General features: G+C 36.4%; 1 long non-coding RNA gene across 1 annotated transcript; it reads left to right on the forward strand.

The window, feature by feature from the left end:
* The first annotated feature begins 3,344 nt into the window (after positions 1-3,344).
* On the forward strand, positions 3,345-9,153 carry LOC140158322 (uncharacterized). Its single transcript, XR_011859774.1, has 3 exons — positions 3,345-3,637; positions 5,152-5,278; positions 8,883-9,153. It is a non-coding gene; the product is annotated as an uncharacterized lncRNA (long non-coding RNA).
* The last annotated feature ends 2,752 nt before the right edge of the window (positions 9,154-11,905 follow it).

An 11,905-nucleotide genomic window follows, 5' to 3' on the forward strand; every position in this document is an offset into this window, starting at 1 on the left:
GATAAATGACGACATGATTGACGACATAATTGCGAGTTGTCACGATAAATGATGACATAATTGACGATATAATTGCGAGTTGTCACGATAATTGACATGATAATTTCGAGTTGTCGAGTTGTCACGATAAATGACGACATAATTGACGACATAATTGCGAGTTGTCACGATAATTGACATGATAATTTCGAGTTGTCGAGTTGTCATGATAAATGACGACATAATTGACGACATAATTGACGACATAATTGCGAGTTGTCACGATAATTGACATGATAATTTCGAGTTGTCGAGTTGTCATGATAAATGACGACATAATTGACGACATAATTGCGAGTTGTCACGATAAATGATGACATAATTGACGACATAATTGCGAGTTGTCACGATAATTGACATGATAATTTCGAGTTGTCAAGTTGTCACGATAAATGACGACATAATTGACGACATAATTGCGAGTTGTCACGATAAATGATGACATAATTGACGACATAATTGCGAGTTGTCACGATAATTGACATGATAATTTCGAGTTGTCGAGTTGTCATGATAAATGACGACATAATTGACGACATACTTGCGAGTTGTCACGATAAATGATGACATAATTGACGACATAATTGCGAGTTGTCACGATAATTGACATGATAATTTCGAGTTGTCAAGTTGTCACGATAAATGACGACATAATTGACGACATAATTGCGAGTTGTCACGATAATTGACATGATAATTTCGAGTTGTCGAGTTGTCATGATAAATGACGACATAATTGACGACATAATTGCGAGTTGTCACGATAAATGATGACATAATTGACGACATAATTGCGAGTTGTCACGATAATTGACATGATAATTTCGAGTTGTCGAGTTGTCACGATAAATGACGACATAATTGACGACATAATTGCGAGTTGTCACGATAATTGACATGATAATTTCGAGTTGTCGAGTTGTCATGATAAATGACGACATAATTGATGACATAATTGACGACATAATTGCGAGTTGTCACGATAATTGACATGATAATTTCGAGTTGTCGAGTTGTCATGATAAATGACGACATAATTGACGACATAATTGCGAGTTGTCACGATAAATGATGACATAATTGACGACATAATTGCGAGTAGTCACGATAATTGACATGATAATTTCGAGTTGTCAAGTTGTCACGATAAATGACGACATAATTGACGACATAATTGCGAGTTGTCACGATAAATGATGACATAATTGACGACATAATTGCGAGTTGTCACGATAATTGACATGATAATTTCGAGTTGTCAAGTTGTCACGATAAATGACGACATAATTGACGACATAATTGCGAGTTGTCACGATAAATGATGACATAATTGACGACATAATTGCGAGTTGTCACGATAATTGACATGATAATTTCGAGTTGTCAAGTTGTCACGATAAATGACGACATAATTGACGACATAATTGCGAGTTGTCACGATAATTGACATGATAATTTCGAGTTGTCAAGTTGTCACGATAAATGCGACATAATTGGACGACATAATTGCGAGTTGTCATGATAAATGATGACATAATTGACGACATAATTGCGAGTTGTCACGATAATTGACATGATAATTTCGACTTGTCAAGTTGTCACGATAAATGATGACATAATTGACGACATAATTGCGAGTTGTCACGATAATTGACATGATAATTTCGAGTTGTCGAGTTGTCACGATAAATGCGACATAATTGACGACATAATTGCGAGTTGTCATGATAAATGATGACATAATTGACGACATAATTGCGAGTTGTCACGATAATTGACATGATAATTTCGACTTGTCAAGTTGTCACGATAAATGACGACATAATTGACTTTACATAATTGCGAGTTGTCACGATAATTGACATGATAATTTCGAGTTGTCGAGTTGTCACGATAAATGGCGACATAATTGACGACATAATTGCGAGTTGTCATGATAAATGATGACATAATTGACGACATAATTGCGAGTTGTCACGATAATTGACATGATAATTTCGACTTGTCAAGTTGTCACGATAAATGACGACATAATTGACGACATAATTGCGAGTTGTCACGATAATTGACATGATAATTTCGACTTGTCAAGTTGTCACGATAAATGACGACATAATTGACGACATAATTGCGAGTTGTCATGATAAATGATGACATAATTGACGACATAATTGCGAGTTGTCACGATAATTGACATGATAATTTCGAGTTGTCGAGTTGTCACGATAAATGGCGACATAATTGACGACATAATTGCGAGTTGTCACGATAATTGACATGATAATTTCGAGTTGTCGAGTTGTCATGATAAATGACGACATAATTGACGACATAATTGCGAGTTGTCACGATAAATGATGACATAATTGACGACATAATTGCGAGTTGTAACGATAATTGACATGATAATTTCGAGTTGTCAAGTTGTCACAATAAATGACGACATAATTGACGACATGATTGCAAGTTGTCACGATAAATGATGACATAATTGACGACATAATTGCGAGTTGCCACGATAATTGACATGATAATTTCGAGTTGTCGAGTTGTCACGATACTTGATGATATAATTGCGAGTTGTATGACGAGTTGTCATGATAATTGACGACATAAAGTCATGATAATTTTGTGTTGTCACGATAATTGACATGATAATTTCGAGTTGTCGAGTTGTCACGATACTTGACGATATAATTGCGAGTTGTATGACGAGTTGTCATGATAATTGGCGACATCAAGTTATGATAATTTCGTGTTGTGACGATAATTGACATGATAATTTCGAGTTGTCGAGTTGTCACGATACTTGACGATATAATTGCGAGTTGTATGACGAGTTGTCATGATAATTGGCGACATAAAGTCATGATAATTTCGTGTTGTCACGATAATTGACATGATAATTTCGAGTTGTCGAGTTGTCACGATACTTGGCGATATAATTGCGAGTTGTATGACGAGTTGTCATGATAATTGGCGACATAAAGTCATGATAATTTCGTGTTGTCACGATAATTGACATGATAATTTCGAGTTGTCGAGTTGTCACGATACTTGACGATATAATTGCGAGTTGTATGACGTGTTGTCATGATAATTGTCATGATAATTGCGAGTTGTATGACGTGTTGTCATGATACTTGACGACATAAAGTCATGATAATTGACGACATACGCATGATTTATACTACATCGCGAGCGATTTGTTTGACCAATGAGGTGGCGCGTTCTTCCCAACGCAAAAAACCCGCTCTATCCCATTGCACGACAGATTTCACCTCTGACCTCGATCAGCTGTGTTTGCGACAGTGTCCAGTTGCGAAAATCGAATTATTTGCCTCATTTTAACGGCGTGCTTGGATTAGTTTGCAATAGTAATATAAGTATTCAATTCACTTAATATTTAGAGAAGCAAATGACATGATGGATTGAGGACAATTATGTCCACGGACATCGAATACACCACGAAAACATGACGAGATTTGTCCCATTCACCCGTGCATTGATCATTGCAATACCGTGCAGTGTTTTCCGTGTGTACACCGTCCTCCAGGCTGAGTTGGGTGTGTTGTCTGTACGTACACGACTCTGCAAGGTGAGTTTCTTTTTATAACCATTATTTTTTTTATGCAAAAGTAAAACTAAACGACACAACATTAATTTTAACTGGCAGTGAGGATTTGTTATTCTGTCGATCGGACATCCGGGCATGAACCGCTGACAATTTATTTTAGCACTGGACTGAAACAACATTCATACGTGCTCGCTATAAACAGCATGCGTGATTGGTCGATAGGCGGGCATAAACAACGTTTATGCCCGGCGCCCGGTCATAAACAAGCCGTAGCGAAAGGCGCGCGAGAACTGATGGACGCTTCGTGAGTAGGATATTACGCGTCTATGTTCGCGAGCTATTTACGCAAAGCGCGAGTGATGTACGCGATGTTCGCGCGCGTCCAAGCACGATGGACTAAGCACGAAAACGTTTTCTTACAATTAGCGTTGGAGAAACTGTTAAAAATGATAAGGAACTGGTAGTTTTAGTTTAAAATGATGGTATTTTTAGTTTTGGAGGGAAATAACAGCAAGCAGAATGTTGCGTATGTATGAGCGGGTTCATTCATATATTTTCATGACTAAGCGTTGTTTATGCCCTCGGCTAAAGCCCTCGGGCATAAACAATCGTTTAGTCATGAAAATATATGAATGAACCCCTAATTCGCATTCACTGCACTCCGAGACAGCGCCGGAGTGTATCACAAGCTATCACACTATTGTGCCAGGTTCGACTCTCGATCTGCAAATACAAATATGCGATAAGTTGTTTTCACTCCAATGCATGTGATAAATGGATGTGACCGAGAGAATAGTATAGGAAAACATGATTTGTGACATGATCTGGTCCATGTGGACCAAAGGCGTAAATTTGAAACTGAGATAGGTAAAAATATGGAGTAAAAAATAAGAAAATACATAAGAAAATAGACATCAAAAAACTTTAGAACCAAGCATGCTAGACCTTTGTTTATTTCAGTAATGATAGCCTATTTGGAACAATCTACCAATTCACATTAAAAACTGTATTACTTTGGACTCTTTTAAATCTTTGTTAAAAACACATCTGTTTAATATCGCTTTTGCTGATGACTTGTAGTGTAGAATGTTTATTATGGTATGTTGTATATCTGTATATTGCTCTGTTCATCTTGTTCCCCTTTGTGGTCATTTTCCTGTTGTTGCGCAGTGAGCGGCTCTGACGGATACTTGCGCATTATAAATTTCCATATTATTATATTATTATTATTATATTGTATGTATAATGTAATGATTACAGTAACTTAATTTTCAAAAATGCCTCCTTTGGCCCCGATGGACCAGATTGTGTCACATTTTCACTTCATCTTCAGTCTCAATCCCAACCCACAGCAAGTGAGCATTAAACATAAAGTTTTGATTTTTGCTGAGTAGGCCTATGTACTATGTTTACAAAGTACATGTACATTGAAATCGTGTAAAAACAGAATTTTGAAAAATATTCAGGGCTTTCTCCTTAGCAAATGTTACAATATATGGCTTTAATTACAATGTCATATTGTTTTGTCTTTCCAGAAACTGGCACAGGATCTAGCAGGAAAAGGTCCATTCTGCAAGGCATATCTTCCAAAAATCTAGACTAACATGCGCTGAAGCAAAGCACCTGCAACCGAACAGCACGGCTTTCCTTAGTGAGGAGGATGTAAGTAATTTCATTTACAAAGTTGTAGCCAAATGGGTGCAGCACACCACACAAAATGCCAATACCTTATTCAGCCTGATCATGACCGAAAATAGTGTAAAATAACAAATTTTTGCGTGCTACGTCCCAATAAAGCCTTTTTTAGAAGCTCAAAGACTTTAGACTTGTACCCGAGTCCAGCTCGTCCGAGTCCGAGCCGAGTCGAGTCCGAGCAAAGTCCGAGTCAAACAAAAATATGACCCTAGTCCGGACTCGGTCAGAGTCCATGCCTGGGGTGGGGCACTGAACTTTATATCTAACATGTATGTTTCTATCAGTGAAGTAGGGGCCTAAAAAGTGGGGGTTGGGGCAGTGTTCTTAGTCGGTTAATTAACCTCAATCTTACGGTTAATTAACCGGTTAATTAACCGTTAATTAACCACAGCATCATATTTAACCGGTGGTAAAATAGGTTAATTATGAATCTTGAATTATTCTGACGTTTTTAAGTTTTAACACTTTAATATCACTTCAGTGTTCACTGGAAATATTAAAATAGTATTCTTCTTCTTGCTCTCTAGTCTAGAGTGTCATGCACCACATCATAGACCATATGTGCAGACTATATCATGGTCTATATGTAAAAATCTGTGGAGGGGGGTTCTTTGAAAAATTTGTACGGGATGTGCCCGCAGACTTTTGGATGCTGACTTCCTCTATACATGTACCTACTTCTAATCAGAATTTGTTTTACAATGTATATCGTACGAGAGCTAACACTTTTACTCGCTATACACTTTTCCCCATTACAGTAGGTCAACAGATTTATAATGCAATTCAATGTTATACATTGTAGCAGGTGAATGTGGTAATTACTGGTAATATGTTGAAAACTACCTATCCTTGAAGTCAAAACCTCATGTGTTCCTTATAATATTTTTCAATTTTTATGCCATTTTAAATGAAGAGCACACTATATTGTCCATACATGTATATAGGCCTACTAGCCTCATTTTAATGAGTAATTGCCAATTCTCTTTAAATTTCAAATCTTGTGCAAAAAGTTACTATTTTTGTCTGTTTTGTCATCATACGGTTGTAAATTCAATGATATGACATTGCTAAAGAGTGCCTACAAATTGCTTTGACCAAAAATGTGCAAATGTTGGCGCTTTTCCCCAAAATTGCTGAAAAGGTACCCCAAAACCGTGGCACATCCCTGTATACCTTCAACCAGGCAGAATGCCCACCACCTGTTGTACAAGTACCCAAAAATCCACAGCAGAGTGAGCAGATTATACCATTTTTGCCCAGGATTGCTTCAATCAATAACTAAAAAGACAAAGTTGATAAAATTCTAATTGTATAGTCACAGACTTGCGGTATCATTGTGCATCTGTGTCAATGAGTGTAAAATTTTTTAAACAGGTTGAATTGACATTATAAGTTTATATATGAAAATAATTTTTTAATTTTAAAATTTTAAAATGGAATATGTTTTAAAGCTAAAGGTGGACAAGAAAACTTCATCTGCTCATGTTAAATGCTTGCGCAGTGTTCTTCAGTATGATGGCATATTGAATTCCGAGCTCGGATTTATATATCTTCCAGCCATAATTAACCAATCTTACCGGTTAATTAACGTTAATTAACCGCCGTTTATAATTAACCGGTTAATTAAGAACACTGGGTTGGGGTCATTTACATTTTAAATGATGGGGGTCACAGGTATTAAAAGTTCTCTAGAAACTACATGTATCAGAGAGCAGTAAATGTGGAGATGTTGGCATGTGTGTGTCACATTAGTGACATGTAACTCACAGATGTACACAGGCCACAGGGAATAGGGAAGGGGCACCAGGCTGTGTGCAGCATTTAAATGTACATGGAGAGCAATGTATTCAATGGGGGTGAGATAAATTATAGAAAAATATTATAATGATAACAATATAAATAATAAAATAATAAAATAAATGATAATAATAATCATAATAATAATAGAAATTCACCCTTCAGAAATATCAAGAAGAAAATTAATGTGTTGAAATGTTTTCCCAGTTTGCCATTTTGATACCAGTATGCAAACAGCTTTACTTTTTACCACATTCATTAAAGCAGGCCTGGAATAACTACACATGTATACAAATCAGTTAGGGTGGGGTCCATATCCCCCACTTTTAGTCTGACTTCAGTCAGGCAGTGGGGGATTATGCTGTTACCAAACAAAAGTTCAAGTATGTGGTATGCTTTGTACCTGTGATATTAATTTCAAATATCTTTTTAAAACTGAACAAATGTGCAGTGAATAGTGAACACATACAAACTACACATACATGTATTCTCTCGGTCAGGGTTGTTCCATTTAGTGCACTTACCCATTTCTCACATCGGCAAAGGGGACACCCTTACGACATCCCTACTGGATTGTACAGGGCCTTTGATTTCCAGTCAATTTTCTCCGCATAGAACACATCAATGTGCATTAATTTTCCTTTTGTAATTTATTGGGAGCGTATTCCCCGATAATAAATCAAACTTTTAAATTATTTCACAAAGAGGTATATTTATCATATGACATGTTTTGTGATTTCCCCATTGAGTACAACGATAAGTGTCCCCTGTGTCTGAGGCAAGATGGAACAGCCAAATCTATCATGAGCGACCAACAGTATGTAAAATACCTATGTAATAACCATACCCATACATGTACATGCATGTAAGGAGCACAAAGTTACTATACACTAGGATGAGCTGCCATGCATACTGCATGGTCCAGTGTGCACTTTTTCTCTTTTTCACTGAGTTTCATGAATTAGAAAGTTCCATGAAAGAAGTTTTAGATATTTTTATACAGTAAATATATAAAAAATTATGCATAATTATTATCAATGCTAACAAGTATGACTATGCTAATTCACAGATATTAACTTAATTAATATGGTGGATATGTAGGATACATGACAGATGACTTATTTGACAGCCCCAATTTTAGGAAAAAGGGCAAATAAAGTGAAGTCAACAAATTTTAAATCAAATTTTAGATCTATTTTGACATTTTTAGGTATAATCAGTTCACATTTAACATGGATTTTAAAATTGCATGGACTCGGACCGGACTAAGCTTCGAGTCTTTTTATGTCGAGTCGAGCCGAGTCCGACAAAAGTGGACTCGAGTCCGGACTCGAACGATACATCCCTGAAAGACATACAATCTCTATGTATTGTATGATGCAACTGTAAGTTTTTTCGTGTGCCCCAAGTTTTATTTTGCCCTCCTTACTAAGAAAGATGGATACGCCCATGAAACTATGCACGACAAGTAGACTTAGTAAATTACAGATTAGTGCTTTAAATGTGTCCCCGCTCTCACAGTTCGTAAACATTTTTTGTTTAAATTTCAAAATGATTGCAAGTGACTACTTTATGACCTTTGACCTCACACCTATTGACATAGCAAATCATGACTCTGCTACAATAATTTATCATTTTGGAAGAAAAATCTAAAAATTTAAAAAGATTGTACATTAAGGCTTTAAGGCAAACAAACAGCCTAGATACCATAATCCTGATAATAATGTGTAATAATTAATCATTGGCTATTATTTTATTTTATTTCAATTTCCAGGTGCAGCAGTACTACTGAGGATACTGGTTTTATGGCGCAATTCTTGAAAGACAAAGAGGATCATGGTTTGGAAATCAACAGCTGGCATCTGTTATCTGGCGCATCACTCGCTAGCCCTACAATATCCGAGAACCGCTAAAACCCACTAACCGCTCCACCCGAAAGGGGGAATTAGCAGTCTGGGTTTAGCAGTTCTCTGGATATAGCCAGGTTTTCCGATATAGCATGGTTTTGGACCACCACAGTCAAAAGGCCCTATACTAGTAGGGCTATCACTGCATGCATTGAAAACTTTCCTAAACTAACACATGCATGGTGTACTAGTAAATGTTTGCTCCAATTATCAAAACAATAAGGACCTCAACAAGTGACACTGACATGTGATGTAATCGTAATGCATAGTTCCTTACAGGCTGTAAAAAGTAGCATGGAATTATTGGACATGTTCTAGGCACTTTTCTTTGGTTTGCCTCAAATTCAGCAGTGATATCAATGTCTTTTCATGGCTGCGCCACACAACCACCTTTTTTGCTACACAATTAACTATACGCACACAATTCAATACTGCGCCCAACAAAATATGCACATACGTCACTACTGAACTTGAGGGGAACCAATGTATAGCCAAGGTTCCCTAGTCCAAAAAAACGGATCGCTAGTCCGAAAAAATAGGAAATGGTTCACAAGTCCAAAAATAAATAAGGTTTACAAGACCTTAGCAATGGAAAATCTGCAGCCATTAGGACTAGCGCCCCTTTTTGATCTTGGACTATAGTGACATTTATGACTAGCGCATGTTAGGATTAGCGGATGCAGGATGTAGAATAATTGTAGACCAAATTGTTCAGTAGCTGATCCATAGTGTCAGGGGCACAACAAGAGGGGGGGGTGTACCTCAGGCCCGTAGCCAGCATTGTCAGTCCGGGGGCAAACGTCAGTATCGTCCCTATCTATTTTTCCCTCCCTTCCTCTCCTCTCCTTCTTTCTTTCTTTTCTCCCAGGCTTCTTCTCGTCCCCATTTTTCCACTTCTCCATCCCTCCCGCTGGCTACGCTACTGGTTTACCTTCATCCCTGTAAGTATGATGAGTATCCACTAAGCAAGGGTTTAGAACCAAAAGGCCCTAACTGCAATAGCTGTCCCATAGACATCTTGATAATTTATGCATTATGTAGTGTACACATCTCATGAAGATTTTTAAAAAATGTCACCTGGCAGCTATTGCAGATAAGGCCAGTTAATGTCTGTTATTTATTAGATAAATAAATAAAAGGTCCTATATACATGTAAACCCTTGACATGAAATTAAAATAAAAGGTCCTACATGTAAACAGGGTTCGCAGGTTTTTGCCACAGGTGGAAAAAACCATGGTTTTAACGGTTTAAAAACCACGGTTTTAACCGCGGTTAAAACCGCTTGGCAAAAACAGTTTTTGGTGGCAAAAACTAAAAAAGTGATTTATAGTTCAGTTTTTTCATCTCAAAACAAATTATTAAGTTACAAAAATAATTTTCTGAGTGTAACAAGGCTAGATTTTGTAATTATAAGTAACATATAAAGAAATTAAAGGTATGCATTTTCATTGCTCAAGTGCATTTAACCCAAATGTGGCGTATATCAAATTTAAAACTTTTTCATTTTAAGGACTTTCATTGAGGCTGTGGCTGTGCATCAATGCATTCACACCCAAAGCCTTCAGCAAAGACTAGCCGATGTCAGTCAATGCTAGTCTTTTGTGAAGGCACCATATTAACACACAAGCTGGGCTCGAATTTCAGTCAGGGCCATTGCCTGCAGTTTTTCAGTTTTGGCCGTTGTGCCCCTGATCTTTGTTTAACTTCAAGGTATTCTTCATTCCTTGTTGACAAGTGGTCCCCAATGGCCTTGACAAAGGGTGCCCCCCCCCCCCAAAAAAAATGAAGGTCTGCACAAAAGCCTTCTCAAAAGACCAGTGGCTGCCAATAGACTGTAAATAAATGGTCTTTTTGCACTCATTATCTCATACTTCATTACTAAATGTATTTTTACACTTATTTCCTGGTACATAATTATTAGAAAGACAAGAGTTCATGAAATAAACAAGAATCATTAGAATGCATGGTGAATATGTAGCTTTGATCATTGTTTTATTTTATTTTGAGATCTGTAAGGAAGTGAAGAAATAAAAGCACTATTTTTTTCATTAAAAAGTATGAAGAAGGAAGTCCAACAAACCAAAACAGTTGAACACACCTACTTAATAGAGAATAAATGATGGAGATTTTTTTTACTATGTATGTATCCTCTATTGTGTGATGGAAGATATCAATATAAAGTCTGTACCAAAAGTAACACAGCTGTTTTAAATCGCCTATAGGTTCAGAACTAGTAATGTTTCCACAATATTTCTACATATAAAGAAGGAAGATTTATTTACGCTCATTTGAATACCCCATTTGTCAAATGCCGTTCAATACTGATAACACAGTAGTGCTTTTAAAGAAAAAAACCCAAATTTAAAAGTTGCAATTTACAGCAATCAATGGTTATTATGCAAGCACTGTGACACGTAAAACCCTCCATTTATCTTTGCACTGACTTCAAATCAATACAAATAACTGCAACTTTTCAATTTAGGTATTTTTCTTTAAAAGCACTGCTGTGTTGTTACTATTGAACGAGATTGGACAAATGGGGTATAAAATGCGCGTAAATAAATCATCCTTCTTTCTATGTTGAAATATTGTGAACACAATTATTAGTTCAAACGCTACAGGCGTATTTATAACAGCTGCAAGTTACATTTTTGTGCAGTCTTTATTTTTATAATACAATTCAGCATATTCCTCTAAATTCCTTTAAGATTAAAAAATGAGTGATTGTGATCTGGGACAAATCCAAAATTGGATTAAAACATTTAATCAAATTAGATTGAATTCTAATCTATTAGAAATGTTCAATCTAAAATTCAATCTAATTTGATTTTTAATCTAAAAATACTTGGATGGATTTAAAAAATCTTAATTGAATACATCTACCGGTAA

This window comes from Amphiura filiformis, chromosome 8, assembly GCF_039555335.1.
Source record: "Amphiura filiformis chromosome 8, Afil_fr2py, whole genome shotgun sequence".
NCBI lineage: Eukaryota > Metazoa > Echinodermata > Ophiuroidea > Amphilepidida > Amphiuridae > Amphiura > Amphiura filiformis.